This window comes from Aythya marila, assembly GCF_965140915.1.
Source record: "Aythya marila genome assembly, chromosome: 1".
NCBI lineage: Eukaryota > Metazoa > Chordata > Aves > Anseriformes > Anatidae > Aythya > Aythya marila.
In genome coordinates, this window is record NC_139042.1 from 199793784 (window position 1) to 199810298 (window position 16515).

The window sequence follows — 16515 nt, forward strand, 5'->3', positions numbered from 1 at the left end:
GAAGCAGGCAGTGCAGAATTGTCCTCTTTGGCCTTTGCATGTGTCATTCTGTTGCTTCTAACTGCGTGAGCTTTCCCCCTTTTGGCAAATTAAAGCCTGAGCCATTCATCCCTCTGGGAATGAAGCACAAAGCTGAACACCAGGCTGGCAACAGCAACACACCAGCCATGAAATTTATGTAGGGTGTGAAGGCTAATTTGTGTAGAGGGAGCATCTGCTCCAAAAGCACAACTTCATTCCTTGTAACACTGATGATGGGAGCTGGGTGATTTGGTCCTGTGCAGATGCAGACTGAAGCACATCGGTGCTGGCTCCATGGACAACCCACAGCTTCCTCCAGGCCAGCTCTCTGCCATCCTCTTGAAGTTAGCAGAGCTGCACAATGCTGAAAACGAGCCTCCCTTACGAGTCCTGAAGAATCCTACCTGTCTTGCTCCTGCAGAGTCTTAAGTGTGATCGCATTGATTGCATTGGAAGTGCCCTCGTTTAAAATTACAAGAATTTAACTGTGTGCCCATGTGTTTTTGTGCAGAGCTGATTTTAAAATTTCACGGAGCAGAAATAGGTCTGGTCATGTCAACTCAGGCTCTCTGAGAGTTTTTTAAAGGCAGAAACAGAGATTATATTAACATTTTGACCTCTTAACACATCCCAATAGCATTAAAACACCCACAAAAGTTAAATGCAAGAAGAGAGTGAGTTTTCTCCCACTTATCCAATATTGTTCCTTCAGGTATGTCGGGGCTCTTGCAGGATCCAGATGCGTCCTACTCAGAGGTCAGATCTGAACACAAACCTGCTTTTTTCTCCCCCCATTTTTCCCTCCCCCCTCCTTCTTTCTTCCTAAATTGATAATGCTCTAAATGGGCTCTAAATGGGTCATAAACACCTGAACTATAAGTGAGCACTCACTTCAGGGTTTGCTGGAGAATCAAATTATTTTGTCTCCTAGCAATAGACTGACAATACAGCTATTTTTATATATATATATATATATATATATATATAACCACTCCTGGATGCAGGATTAGAGTGCATCCTTTACAAGTTTGCTGATGACACTAAACTGGGAGGTGGTGTTGACCCCCTGGAGGCACAAGAGGCCTTGCAGAGGGATTTAGATAGTTTGGAGCACTGGGCAATCAGCAATGGCATGGGGTTAACAAAGGTCAATGCCAGGGTCTGCACCTGGGGTGGAGTAATGCTGGACACTGGCACAGACTGGGAAACAAAAGGTTGGAGAGCAGCTCCAGCTGTGAGGATGGTGGTCACACACTGTGACAGGCTTCCTAGCAAGGTGGTTGATGCCCTGTGCCCATCAGTGGTCAAGAGGCAACTGAACAATGCCCTCAGTGATATGCTTTAACTGTTGGTTAGCCCTGAGGTGGTCAGACAGTTGGATGAGATATCTTTGAAGGGCCCTTCCAGCTGAACTGGAAACAAGAAAAGACTTAGTAAATAGACACGCCTTGCTGGATATGTGACACAAAGCAATAGAGAAGCTTTATATCTGCTTGTTTCTCACTTCTTTTTTCTTGACTATTTAATGCATTTGTGAAAGGCTACATTAGTGCATCAAGCTATGTAGGTATTAACTATGTGTTCACTCGAGAGAAGTACTGACTTGATACAGTCTAGGAAATGCACGCTTTGGAGGCAGGAGCCCAGCTCTTTAGGAGATTAATTCCTTAATCGAGATGATAACCATTTTGTTCAAGGCACGGGAGCTGCAGTGCTGGGTGCCCCCAATTTCCCATTCTTCACAGCTGTAATAAACGTACGTGTGATGGTTTCTGAATTTCCACAGAATATTTACAGTGTGAGGCTGTCGGCTCAGCCACAGGAGACATTTACTGAGGCTGTGAAATGGTGGAAAGAAAATGCAGGCACTGAAGACCCCTATCATATCTTCAAATGGAAAAAAAAAAAAAAAAAGATAGACATGTAATTAATTTAAATTAGTCTGAGGAGTTCATCATGCAGCAAGAGAAAAAAGATGCTCCATTTCCCCCATTTATTCAAAGAAAGTTAAAAGGCGTTTCTTTAACACCCCGTGTAACATAAATATTTTGGGCTCACTGTGGTTCTTCCCCCTGAAAAAAAAAAAAAAAAAAAAAAGGCATCCAGCTGGAGGTGGTGCTAAATAATCTCACACTAAAAATAAGATAAGGCACGGAAAGGTGACAGGAAAGGTGAGTCATGGAACAGCACATGGAGGGTTGTGTGGATTGTGTGTCACCAGAAATCCTGAAATCATGGCCGGATGTTATTCCAAAAGGTGTGCTACAGCTGAAACAGAATTCCCCAGAAACTGCTGGGTGGAAGAGGAGGGTTTGTGTCATGCATGAGGGGAGTTACAGGCAACAGTGGACCCTTCTCTTCTAACTAGAATCTGATTTTGTGGCACCTCTGCTGAAAGTAGGCATGGATGCACAACAATACTGTTCCCAACTGGAATGTGGGGTCTCCAGGTCTAATTCATAGACTGCCATCGAGCAGAAGATGATGCTCAGAGCACCATTTGCCCCTTCAGAATGGCTTGAACAAGAAACCTGCTAACAAGGGTTGGTTTCAGCCCGCTGCATGTTATGGTGGATGTCTGCCTACATCTACATTATATGAGAGAGTTTTTCTCCCTGCCTGACTCTCCAGCCACAGGGGGAAAGGGAAGGCCATAAAACCGCCACTGCAGGTGTAACAGAAAAAGGGCAAACAAGAGCCAAAGCAAACAGCAGCTGGCTCAGCAACGATGGATTTCAAGCAGTGCTCATAAACAGCAGGCTGGAACCGTGGATGCTAACAGAGCGAGAGCAAAGGTCAGATCTTACTTTTAACAACCTGGTTTGGTTCAAAACAACAAATAAAACAAAAGTTTGGTCCTAAATAAATAAATAAATAAAATAAAAATCCTCAGATCCTCACCCATGCAGGAGTGGTGCCTGCAAACAAGCTGGCCATGAAAATGCACCAAATAGACCCAAATCACTGTTGATCATGCTGATCAAGATCCCTGATTTGTATCATTCCCCAGTCTGTTTATTCACATCCACCTGTTGCCTTTTCTTTGATAAGCAGATTAGATTATAAACTCTGGGTACAAAAATCATCTTTTTATTCATTCTTTGTGCTCTGGACCACACGAGGGGGTTCTGGTCTTGGCTGTGATACTTTGGATCCATGCAAACAGCAGTAAATAAGAAATAAGATTTCATCCTTAATCGCTAACACATGCTGAGCCCCTGCAAATAAATAGAACTTGCACTGGTACCCCAGCAGTGATGTTTGGGGAGAAGATTTGGCAGTTATCCAGTCTCCAGTTATCAATCATTCAGCAGTTATCCAATCCCATTATTTATTTCTTTGTTTGCCAGCGTAGCATCCTGAACACTGACAGCCCGGAAATATTTATTTCCATCATGTGATATTTGGAGCCTGCTGTCAGCCTGCTTTCTGCACCACGCAGCAAGCTCGTTTGTGCAAAGGTGGAGGAAAAAAACCCTCAGACTAGCCAAGATCCTTGTATAAATGGGCTTGTTTGGGCTGGGAGGTGTATCCTTGTGTCTGAACCACCTTGAAATGGGCTGCTTCCAAGGCAGAGAAATCTCTGGCTGACCAGATTATTTAATTGCTTAGAAAAAGTGGAAAATATCTCATGGGAGAAACTGAGAATTATGCCAGGAGCTAGCAGTCAGGGGGTCTGGGGCTCTCAGGAGGTAGGCAGAGGTCCGGGTCGGGATCAAGCCTTGAGCACACCTCCTCCTGCAGCTATTTCTGCTCTGTCTGTGCCACTGGGAACTGCTGCTTCTGAAACCCTGAGGCAAGCACAGCTGGAGCTGCAAATCCAGCTTCCCCTGCTCTGATAAGATTTGTATTTCCCAAACTGTGATGGACAAATGGTCAAACACACAATAATCCACGTGCCCGTCCACCTGGAAAATGATATGAAACTGGCAATGGCTGTCTAAGTAGCCATGCTAGAAGGCAACATTAAAGAAAGAGTTCAAATTCAAGAAACAAAATAATACAGAAGTTTGCCAGCGAGGTATTTTGGGGCTATTGCATCAATTTTAATCAAACTTCACAGCATTTTGGGACAATAGATAATGTCATTCTTACCTCAGAAGTGGAAAACTTGCCAAACTCACAATAGGGGAGAGATAAAGAGGTGGTAAAATACATTAGCCTATAACTGTGCTTGGACCAGAGTTTAAAATTTGCCTTTAGGTGGAACTGAACTGTGCTATAAAACCCTGTCGTAAAACCGTGAATGTCTGTACAGGAGCCTGAACTGGGACGTGTCACACCATGAGAACAGCTGTGCTACAGGGGATGCTCCAGAGACAAATCTATTTTAAGCTCAGAATTTTCCTTATCAGAGAAAGACTTTGAGTATTGATAACAATATTTTTAATGATATTTCTTATGTCTATGAATATTTTACTGAAGAGAAAACCAGAAATTTTTGTTTCAAAACTTCTTTAGTGTGTGATCAAATCCCCCCCCAAGAATGTCACTAATAATGGCTTTATCACATTTTATTTCATTTAATTTTGAGAAAAGCCTCATTTTTAGAAAAGGGTGATTTGAAATTTGAGTAGTGCTTATTCTTGACCAAGATGAGTGACCCTACCCCTATACCTCACCTCTTTCCATATGCCAACAGCAGTCAGGGATTTCTTCCATCCAGCTGTGGGATGTAATGCATTCACATAAAGCTGTTCAAATTGAAAGGTAATAATTATTTGCCATGAGAAAATGGAAACCAGAGAAAGTTCTGAGGAAATCCATCTCTCATAGATGCTGCTGGCTGTTACTGTCATTTTGAAATGATTTTGCATTATTTTTTTCTCTTTGTGATAAATATGTTAATCTGGACTCACCTATTCCCCACGGCCAGAGCACAAAACAGACCTTTTGTTGTTGTTGTTAATTTACCAAGAAGTTAATTCTCTCTGACATTTTTTTGAGAATAAGCAATGTAATGAAGTTCTATAGAAAATTTCTGGGAAAGCGCATCATGCTTTTGTCACTTCTTCAGTGCTATTTTCACATCTCTCCCAGCTCTTCACGCGCATAATGGAGCTATTACGCACCACGAGGATAAAGAATAGCTGCACAGAAATGACTGAATTTAGCTGGCAGGCTCCCTGAAGGTCACAGAGCTGGGGACTCTGCACAATTTCACACTGTACTCGGGCACACAACTTATCCTGATGAACCTAGACAGGAGTCACATCCAAATTCCCTGATCTGGATGCTACCAAGTCTGGGTGAAGGCTGCATGTAGATAAAGTCTCCACAAGTGGCCTTTTCTGTCTCTCAGCCTTGACCTCAGCTACGAGCAGCTTCCAGTTTAGGAAACATTCAGAGCTGAGTGGAGAGAACTTTGGAAACACGCACCTGAAACCTAATTTTTAATGTTGGAGTCTGACGTTTTTCCTGCAAATGAACAGTGTCCTAAAGCCAGCACAATTCCATCAGCCTGAAAAAGCAGGATAGAACAGGCTGGATCCTCCCTAACATCAATTAGAAGGGCTTCTATGGCTGAATAATCATTACAAAGGGAAAGGCAGGGGAAAAAGGCAAGACCTGGTGTGCATCAAACCTGGAAATCAGACTGGCCTGGCTCACAGATGCTGCTAGAGCAGGCTGCAGGCAGCTCTGGTATTAAAGGCACAGCATAAAAAGGCAAAAAAGGTAGAAAAACACAAAATAACAAATTAAGCCACCAATTTCAGCCACTTCTCTACACATATATCAGCAATATTTATTTGTTTTTTTATTGAATAAAAACTTGAGCCCTTACTGTACATTGCAATGTCTTGGCTTTGTTTCCATATTTCCCTTTTACTGCTCACAGCTACATGTGACGTCCAATGCACACTACAGCGATACCTGAATTATTGAAAGCTGTCAACTCAAGAGGGCTGAGATGCTTTAAAATACCTGAAAAGGCTGATGTGACATCTGACATCTTTTCAGCCATGCATTTGGTTTGGGTATTTTTCTAGGTATTTTCATATGCGTAACCAGAACTGACTTTTTTTTTTTTTAAAGCATTAGGAGTTGCTAGGCTTCCTGATCACAGGGCTGTTTGCCATAGCTGTCCAAGACATAATGAATGATATTCCTCAGTGATCTGCAAAGAAAAGTCTGAAAGGGATTTGATGTAATTGTGGAAGGACCTGAAATTCAACCTCTTTAAATTCTACAAAATACTCCCTCGATTTCAATGGGCCTGAAGAGGGTCCTATTGTGAGTTTGGCACTGACTCCCAAAGTGTATGTTCCTCATGTAAATTCACAGTACCTGTCAACTTGTCATGCTTGAGGTTCAGAATATATTTACGTATTTACATGCTGTGAATCCTGAGAGTTGATATTTTCAATTTCCCAGCAGGACTGTGCCGAAAAAAGTGAAGCCCCTGCAGGTGTTGAGTGCACGCGCTTCCTTCATATGGATGGTCACGTTGTGGTAGAGGTAAGAATAGGAAAGAAGTGGATCTCAAGACTGCAGTCTTAACATTGACAACTTTCAGCTTTCTTTCCAAACTATCTGATTGATGACAGAACGTTTTAATTGGCTTACTGTTCATTTGAGGGAAAAAAATGCTATTTTTTATTCCTTTTTCTTCTTGTCACTCCTGCTGCAGAGATGCCTTTCTTTCTCGAGCAGAGATTTTTCTGATCCCTGCTAACATGCCTCACCAGCTGCAGAGACAAAAAACAATTTCTTACTCGGATAACTCAAAATCACCTGTTAGAGGCAGGCCAGATGTCCTTTCACTGCTCATTAGACTGATGGCTAAAACTGCTTTTTTAATGATATAATGACTCATTGTCTGCTGGTAGCTTTGCCTTGGCATCAGTGTTTGAAAAGGTTTTTTTGTAAATTTCAGGAAAAAAAAATGGATTTAATGAAAGGAGCTGGAAATACAGGGGCAGATTTTGCCACTAGCTGAAATATCCCCTCCAAATCCCTTGCTATCACCGAATCACCTCTGCCATCACCTGCACCTCCTTCCCCTGCATCCCTCTCCATCTAGATGATGAGTTGCACTGAAAGGTGCCCTGCCAGCAGCCACAGGCTTGCCTTTGGGCAGCTTGCTCAGGCTGGCAAGCCATACTCCATCCATAGCATATATTCTTCCCTTTAAACGCACAACATTTTTCTTTAGAGTGCAGAATTAATTTGAGAACAAATTCATCTCAAAAACAAGATGAGAACAGAAATTAGATCAGGAGCCAGGCTGCAGTATAGCACTCACTGCTACAATAAAAGAAAGCAACCGTATGTTTGTGAGAGTAGTAGTTCGTGCTTTATTTTAATTCTAGCTCGCTTGAGATCGTTGGAACATTTTTACAAGAGAGTTAAGGGATTGAATATGATATCCGAAGTGTAAATCCTGCTCAGTTCACTAGTAAGAGTGGCTCTATTGGCCAACTCCATCGGTTTTGGCTGAAAATCTGTTAAAATCACTGGACAGATTCTGATGAGGGTCTGCCAGGTGGGAGAAATCCACCTCTAGAGCAATTTAAATAGGAAGGGTATGACCCACCTGGCAGGAAATAAAATAAAATAAAATAAAATAAAATAAAATAAAATAAAATAAAATAAAATAAAATAAAATAAAATAAAATAAAATAAAATAAAATAAAATAAAGATGTAATGAAAAGATCTTTCATGTGCATTCAAATCCCTAGCAGGCTCATTTTGGAGGATAACATGTCACAGTCCTACAGAGAGAAACTGCCACTATCAAAATTATTGTAACGAAGAAACTCGTAGTACCACAAACCAGTTTCATACTTGAGGCAAAGTCTTCTGCTTGGACATGATCCCATTTCCACCGCAGACAGCACGCCGACATTTGCTAAGGGATTAGCACGTCGTCCCACACCGCAGCAAACTCACCGCAGGGCAAACCTCCAGCCCCACACATCTGGCTGCTGTTTGGTGCCAACAGGACTCGCATGAACGCTGCAGATGTGTCAGCCCGAGGTGAGGCGCTGTGTTTGGAAACGTCTGGCTGAGGGGACAGCAGCCCCATAGCTTGGGTTTGAAGGTGGGAGAGAGAACCTGAGACAAGGGAAGAATCTGGATGGTAAAGTGTAGGATTTGTTAGCTTGGGCCCTTTATAAGAAGGTTGTGAGCTAAGTTCTGCAGCCCTTTCTTGGGGATCTCTTTGCCACACTCACCCCGTGCCCTAAATGTTGGGAAGGCATTTTAGCTTCTGCACAGCACCTGCTCCAAGAGCTGGCTGGTGACTTTTGTCACGACCACGTGAGGTCCCAAGTTGCTAAAAACATAAATCACCAAGCTAAAACAGCAAAGCAGACCCTACAGGACCAGAGCACTCCACAGGGAAGCAACTGTGTACCCCTCTGCAGGTACAGATCACAGAATCACAGAACTGTAGGGGTTGGAAGGGACCTCCAGAGATCATCGGGTCCAACCCCCCTGCCAAAGCAGGTTCCCTACAGCAGGCTGCCCAGGTAGGCGTCCAGACGGGCCTTGAATATCTCCAGATGGGGCTGGGAACCAGAGGACAACCTGTCCTCAGGCCGTGTCACCTAGCTGGCAGAGATAAAAGCAAAGGAGCAAGGAGCGTGGTTGACATACCCACCAAGCCTTCGGTGAGCAGATCCATACAGCTCTTTCCCCTCACAAGGCTAAAGCAGCCCAGGAGCTGCTATCAGCAACCAAGCTGGATAAACCAGAGTCCCTGGGATGAGGAATTCCTCTGGTAGCCTCAAGCCATTTGCACAGCCCTTTACCTGAGCTGAGGGATCACTGCAGGAGCACAACCAAAGGGCAGGACCCAGACGTATTAAAAAGCTGAAAGGGTTTTTATTGCTGAGAGCTTTATTCACGGTCCAGTTTCTCATTCAATAAATCCATAGCTGTCAGCTACAGATGCTTCAGGGCAGGTTCGTTGCGTAAGAGCACAACATGTCATATACCCCAAAGTCTGATGTCGGCAGTATAAAAGTGAAGAATTGATTTCCCACTCCTCTGTTTGAAAGGCAGCTGTCTGTAAATGCTCATTGTAAATTCATTTTTTTTTGTGAGATCCACATCCTTTTCCTCCACCTTGTAGGAAAAAGAAAAAAAAAAGCCAATGTGTGATGATGGTATGGGCAGTTACTGCTCTATCAGAGGACAATTCAAGCAGCTCAGAACTCAGGTTTGCAGAAAAGTGTGTGCAGACAGATGGATGGATAGCCCACAAGAAGATGGGACAACTTTCCCCCTCATTCACTATCCCAGGACTCACATCTTTAGTTGGTCTAAATTTGCACAGCTCGGCTGACTTCACTGGAGCGTAGTGGGTTTGCATCAACCCAGAAAGGGAAAGGTTGTTGGGAACACAGAGCAGCAAGTCCATCTGTAGCTTGAAGAGCTCAATTTATCCTTCTGAGTTTCACAGAAACTGCCAAAGTTCACTAGTTCTCTCTGTCGGATCTACTGGTGGCAGTTTCACCAGGAGAAGAAGTTCAGGAATCGTTCCCCCAGCACACAGCTTTAAATTAACCTGATTATTTCATCCCAGCTCTTTGACAAATGAGCCTGATTTATTTAGCTCATTTGAAACAAGTTCATTTTAATGAAGTTATTTATATAGCTACTTGATGCCATTAGCCAGATTACATGCTGTCCAAAGGGCGTGATGCATGATCTCATTTCCAACTTAAACCCCTTCTATTTCTTTCCTCCTCTAACTTAAGTAGCAAGGGTTCAGAACATATGTTCTTCCGTTTTCTCTCTCGACAGCAAAAAGTCATTTGACAGCTGCCAGGTAGTATTATCAGCTCATTTAGTCACTTCTTCTCTAGCCTAGCAAATCAGATTAGAATGTGAAATATATTTCTTCTAAATCCCATGGAAATGCAGACCTGCTCAATGTCCAGAAACATCACTGACACACTGGGAAATGGATAGTGTTATCCTGGCCACTGCCCTGTAAATTGCCAAATTTGATTTATTGCTTTGATTGCTTCTGAAGATTATTCTTACCTTTTTTTTTTTTTCACATCTCTGGTAGGAAAAGACAGCTTGATTATGGCTCAGGATTCAAACCTGACCCTGCAATGAATTTTCCAGGAGATGAACTCCTCACACCCATGCACAACATCCCTAATATCAGTGCATCGACTATGGGCACAGACATCTGCCCTACAGCACTCGGCATGTCTGAGCCTTGCTCTGAACATGTTGGAGAGCAACATGGGCGCATCATATCACCACTGAAACTGGGCACTAGCACTGGGGACAGCCTTGCACCGAGACTCTTTAATTGTTTGTGACTTCAGCTGGTGTTGCAGTCAGTAAGAGATACGTGTTTGGAGAACTTGGAGTCATGCAGGGTTGGTTTTTGGTGTTATTTACGAAGTGTTTGAAAATTATTACCTGAGGCCCAGGTATGCTTATACTTCAGAAGCCTTGGTCCTTCTGATGCAAATGCAGACATTTCTTGAAATGTCTGAGGAGGGAGAAAAGCGCCTCTGGAGATTTCTGGAGAAGTTAGCTTCTGTCTCTTCTTGACTGTAAAGCATCCAGAGGGAGTGTTTGGTACCAACACCTTAAGAGACCCATCCACCTGGCCATCACCTCAGAATACATCCCAAATGGACTGGTTTCTTATTAAAAGAACATGGTGCTTGTTTCCTTTTGTATGTTTTTTTAGCAACTTTTAAGACCTTTAAATTTAGAGATTAAAGAGACTGATCCCACCCTTTATTAATTCCCCCCATTATATTTTTTTTCAGTAGAAAAAGGTTAGGGCTTTATTGTAGTTGTTGTTGTTGTTTCCCAGAAAGAAACCACTGAGAGAAACCTTTAATTGCATTGTACTTAGCAAGACAAACCATCACCAATGCGCCACAGTATCAAAAAGTGAGATAAAAGAAAACAAAAACTGGGACAGAAGTAACCCTGAGAGGTTGCTTAGGCTGTGTAACTGGTATGTCCACCAACAGAAACTCCAAACTACTGTAAAAGGGAGGCTGCAAGATCAGCTTGGGCCCAAAATGCTGGGTTTTTAAACACAAGAAAATCCTGCATCAGGGAGGAATAATGCCATGAATAATTTTCCTACCAATAGAAAAATTTGGGTTTGAAGTGGAGTTCTGCCTGCCAGCTCTGTGATAATCCAAAATGACAAAAATAAAACTGGCTGGCCTGCTTCTATACTCGAACTTGGAAGCAGAACAACAAATAGGCAAAGAAATTCATTTGGTAGTGAGTAAAATAAATTTAGGAACAAACCAGAACAAAAATACAAAGTAGATGTCGCTTGCTTGCGTTCCAGGAGCTGAAAAACTGGTTCGCAGGCCCAGGACATATCACAGCACCATCTGCCAGCCGACAGTAGAATTACATGACAAATCGTACATATTGCCTAGAAAAAGCACCTTGTCCCCTTCAAATGCACGGGAGCTTTGTCATTGCTTTCATGGTAACCAGCTTTTAGCAAACACTGCCAAAATGCTGAGCCTACATGGAAGCTAAATCAGCCTTCATCTCCAAACCAGGGCATGGTTCTCCACGGTGCAATACATCCTCCCCACAGCTCCTCAGGGAGTTCAGGATTGTGATCATACAGCTCCGGCCACAGGAATTTTTCAGGTGGCGTTGGCCAAGGAACCAGCTCTTGTCACCATATTGTCCCCACACAGCTGCAGTTCTTTCCCCCGTAGCCCTCACAGCCAGTCTCTGTAAGACACCGTGCCGAAAGGGCCTGTCAACTTTTGTCTGTCCCTCCTACGGCAAAGCGTTAATTTTGCCACCCTCTCCTCATGCCAAGCCCTGCCTCCCCCTGCAACCAGCGCCTCTGATTTCAGTGGCACACAGCAAGTCGCTTCCCAACTGGGATCCATCTGCTCCTCCCATCTGCTCTATCCTTTTCTCTCCCTCCTCTTCCACCAGCAATTCTGGGAAGCCTCGTTCCTTCTCCTCTTCTGCTGTGCATGTGTCCATCCTACAGAAACAGGTTCCTCCTCGTTGTTCTCATAGATAACCCCTCCAGCCACCAAACCCTTTATGGGATTGCAGTTCCCTTCCTGCTGTACTCACTAGCAGGCAGGATGCACGATTCCAATGTCTCTGGCAGTCCAGACCCACTTAGACCTTGATGGCAGCTTGCCCTCTTCTCACTTTCTCTGTGCCTCAGTTCCTTTTTTGTCTTCACATTGAGCTGTATCAATATTCACACAAACTTTGCTAGGCTTGTTAGGTTAGGAGGGGTTGCCACTGGGACTATGGGGAGAGCTGGGCACCTCTGTGTGACCACCCGGGTGATAGTGGTGCTTGCCCATACAACCAAGGCCAACTGTGACCCTAATTTAGGTAAGGGGTTCAGGAAATAAAAAGAGAGGAAACTGCCCTCCTTCCCAGCTCCACAGACTGTGTATGGAGGTTCCTGAATACTTCCACATTCTCTATTTTTTTCCAGGACTATAACAGAGGGTAAATGACACAGCAGGTGTTCAAAATACATCACGAGAATCCTTCAAGGGAGATCAGAACATTCCAGTGAGGAAACATTTGATATTGTCACCACAGACAAGGTCTGAAGTCTCCAGATGACTCACAGCTTTCTATAGGATTCTTCCTAGGCCAGGCACCAAGGTAATTATTTTTCTTAGGAGACATTCTGTCTGTGTGGGGAAGCCACACAGGTTCACATCGTGCTCTGTTATTCTTTCTTTGCATCTCTCTCTTTCACAGCATCTCTTCAGAGCCTGAGCAATCCTCCATAGCTAGCACCTACCAAGCTGTAAGTGCACAAATGAGCAAGTGTTTTAGAAATACTAGATTGTTTATCTGTATAAATATATTTTTCTATAAATAAGCAATGAATATATTCGCTATTCCCACGTGTAATTATATATATATATATATATATATATATATACAGACAGAAATTTATGTAAATAAGAACAATCTCATAAGCAAACAGGAGGCAGACTGCAGGATGGTGCAGTGAGGAGAGCTGTCTTTCCTTCTGGGCTTGTTCCCTCCAGCTTGTGCCAAGTGCTACCTCCACTCATAAATTCTGACCTAGAGGGTTACATCTCCATGTCTGCGGCAGCAAGATGCAGTTCCTCGGGGAAGGACAGGAAAAAAGCACATATAAAGGCTCAGAAAGGGGATAGTCTGCAGGAGATAGTGTTGGTCTTCTCTGTGGACTTGGACTTTGCCTGGAGCAAAATTTGTTATGACTGACACAAAGACGCATTGTTAGAATGTGAATCCCAAAGCACAGCATGGCAGCCCTGATGCCCATCAGTGCCACTGAAATTAATAGTTCATCCTGCATTTAATCATTTAATGTCCAATGTGAACTTCCAGGAGTCAAAACCCTTGGATCCCCATCCTTTTTCTGCAGCACAAGGAGTGAAAAGCCCTCTTGCTTCACAGGTGGGAGGCACAGCTGGCAGGGTTTGGGCAGCCACAGTCTGCAGGTGTCCAGTGTGGGATGAGGCCATGGCTTGTCCAGTCACATCTGCTCCAGCTGGCTCTGATACCACCATAAATGAGCCACTGTGTGTCAAAACACCAGCCGGTTAGGGGAGCGTGTGGAGCCCCTGCCCAGGAAGATTTAATAAAAAGCAACATCAGGGAAAGGAAAAGATGCAGGTAAAGGAACAGGTTCCTTTCCTTTAATGAGGAACAAGTGTACCGTACCTGCAGGGCAATGTTAATTGAACTTTATCTTCACCACATCCAAGGGAGGAAAGTTCCATCTGTGGGATGCAACTGGTGGGTCCAGAGCACGCTGCAGTGGAGACACCTGGTGGCTAGGGAAAATAGGCTCTATGGAAGAAACAACATGAATGAATAAAAGAAAAAAAAAATGCTAATTAAAAGAGGAATTGTTAGGTCCATAGTAAACTCTGTGTTTTATTCTTTTATACGCCTAAGTGCGTATATTTGCATATATATTTTTTTCCTTAACAAAAGACAAATCAGGATATATGAATCCCACTTGCTCCGCAGAACAAGACTTCATCCTGTTCATTAAACGCCAGAGAACTGCAGTCATTGCTTTTTCCATATATGTGTGGATTGAACTCAATAAAAAGGAAATGTTCCTGAGTGTGGCTGTATTGTTCCCAGTCTACAAAGTGCTGCTGTGTGACCCTACAGAATCAGTTCATCATCATCATATCTCACTACGATGCATCTCAGAACATTGCTGCATAAAAGCAGGTATGGATTTTGAATTTATACTACTGTTTTCTAGAAGGTACATCCCAATAAATACGATAAAAAGAGAATAAGGAGAAAGACTTTATATTTTATACAGAGGATAACATATGAGAAAAATAAACCTGGTATGGAAAAAGTCCTCTGTGTCTGCTTTGTACCACATGAGGTCTTTCTAGAACTCTTCATGTGATGAAGACTGAGATATAAGAAATGTCAACATCATTGCTTTCTGTATAATCTGAACACAGCCTTTTGATTATTAAAATGACTATCCATTTTGGTAAAGGTCAACCAACTGGTATGTTGATATTTTTAAAGCAAGCAAGGAAAAAAAAAAAAAAAGCATCCGTAGGGTCCCTGCTTCATTTCTTGCAGAAATCATAAGGTATGAAACAATAAATAAATAAATAAATAGATAGATAGATAGATAATAATCAGGGATCTGCAGGATCTCACAGGCTGGTGAATCAAACAGCTCTATGCAACCCTAGAAAAGCAGATTCCACCTCTGCTTTTGCTGAGGAGTACCTAGGGACACAGGGCATTTAAGATATTTTTTCCGTGGAAGTCAACACCTATATGTGGAATTTGAGATCCCCAAGATTTGATGTCCAGGAGAACAAAGTATATAGACACCAAAGTTAACTTAAGTGTGCTTTGAAAAAATCAGGTGCTAAAAAGCTCCTGTTTTCAGCTCCTTATTCCACCTACCTTCTCCTTGTCCCAGACATGAACTTCTTCTTCATCTTTCACCACCATAATATCATAGAATCCTTAAGGTTGGAAAAGAGCTCTGAGATCATCTGGTCCAACCACCCCCCTACCACCAGTATCACTCACTAAACCATATCCTTAAAATTAGCTGCAATGTCTCTTCTCCTCCCTAACCTGTCTCGTGTTCCCAATAAAATTGAGTCTTCACCCCTCTGTTTTCATGTACAAAATACAAACCTATGTTTTACAGATATAAATTCCCAGCTTTTCTTCATGGCTATGTTTTAATGTAGAATAAGAGACAGTAAAAAGACAAGCTTTATTTTGTTCCCTTCTACAGAAGAAAGACCTGAAACTTTATGGAGAAGACGCAGTTGCTGAACCATGGACATCTAGTCCCTTTTGAGATATCCTAGACTAGATGGGGTCTCTCTCCTGCCTGGCTTCCCTCCTGTTGCTGGTTCAGAAGCACACAGGTCCCTGGGTCATGTTCACTCGTTCCCTGAGGGCATCTTCATGGTTTGGGGATTTTCAGGTATTAAAGGGCATCAGACATTTAGGGAAACTGAATCCTGCCTACATGTCTCCTAACAGCATGTCAGCTGTGATTTTCAAAGGCTCCCACCTTGGCTAAATCTGGGTGGGATTTTCCAATGATGCCTCCTCAGCAATTTGGTCCCCCCAGCATTGCACTGACAAGTTTCCTCACCACAGGTGAAACCATGCCTCTTCTTGAGCAACCAAAATCTCCAGCCCATTTTCACTGAAATATTTATACAATACTTATTCTGGCATTGAAAACTATTGCTCGAACTCCTATAAAAGTATTATTAGAAAAATAAAATGGATTTTATGATTTAAAAAAAAAAAAAAGACAAACCACTTTGGGATCACTACAGCCTATAGGTGTGCAGAAGAGCTGTTTGTCAGTAACAAGAGCACTTTTCAAAGCTTCTGAGAAGGTTTTGGGGAGGTCACCACTGAAGGTCCACTTTATAAGACAAAGCAACCAAAAAATAATTTTGTGATAGAAATGCAATGAGCTGATTTCATGGACAAATGAAGCTGGGGGACACCTTTCACACCTTTAATGCTGGGATATATCCATCACATTTTGGTTTACCAGGTTGGGCTCTGAGAAGAGCCAGAAGGTGCCTTTTTGACCAAGACCAGGCCACCTGCATCACCTGGCCCATGAGGTGGCAAGTGCCACAAGCCACACACTGCCAGATGCCTGTTTATTTCCAATTTTAGGGCTTGAGCATTTTGTGTTTTTGTTGTTGTTGTTGTTTGTTTGTTTAGTGAGGTGGGGGTTTGTTTTTTGTTTGGTTTGGTTTGGTGTTGCATGGTTTTGTTTGATTGTGTTTTTTTAGTTTGTTTGTTTGTTTGTTTGTTTTGTTACTACGTGATTTATCAGTTACCTAAGCAGGAGGGAAATGATAGATAGAGCCACAAAGGAAATTTGAATGGAAAGAGGGGCTTCTGACAGGGAGGAAGGGCAAGAAGCCTCCTCCTGTCAGCATGCACTGCCAACCTGGGCAGGCCCCCCTGTGTCACCCCATGAATTTGTTTTGGGCCCCTCAGTA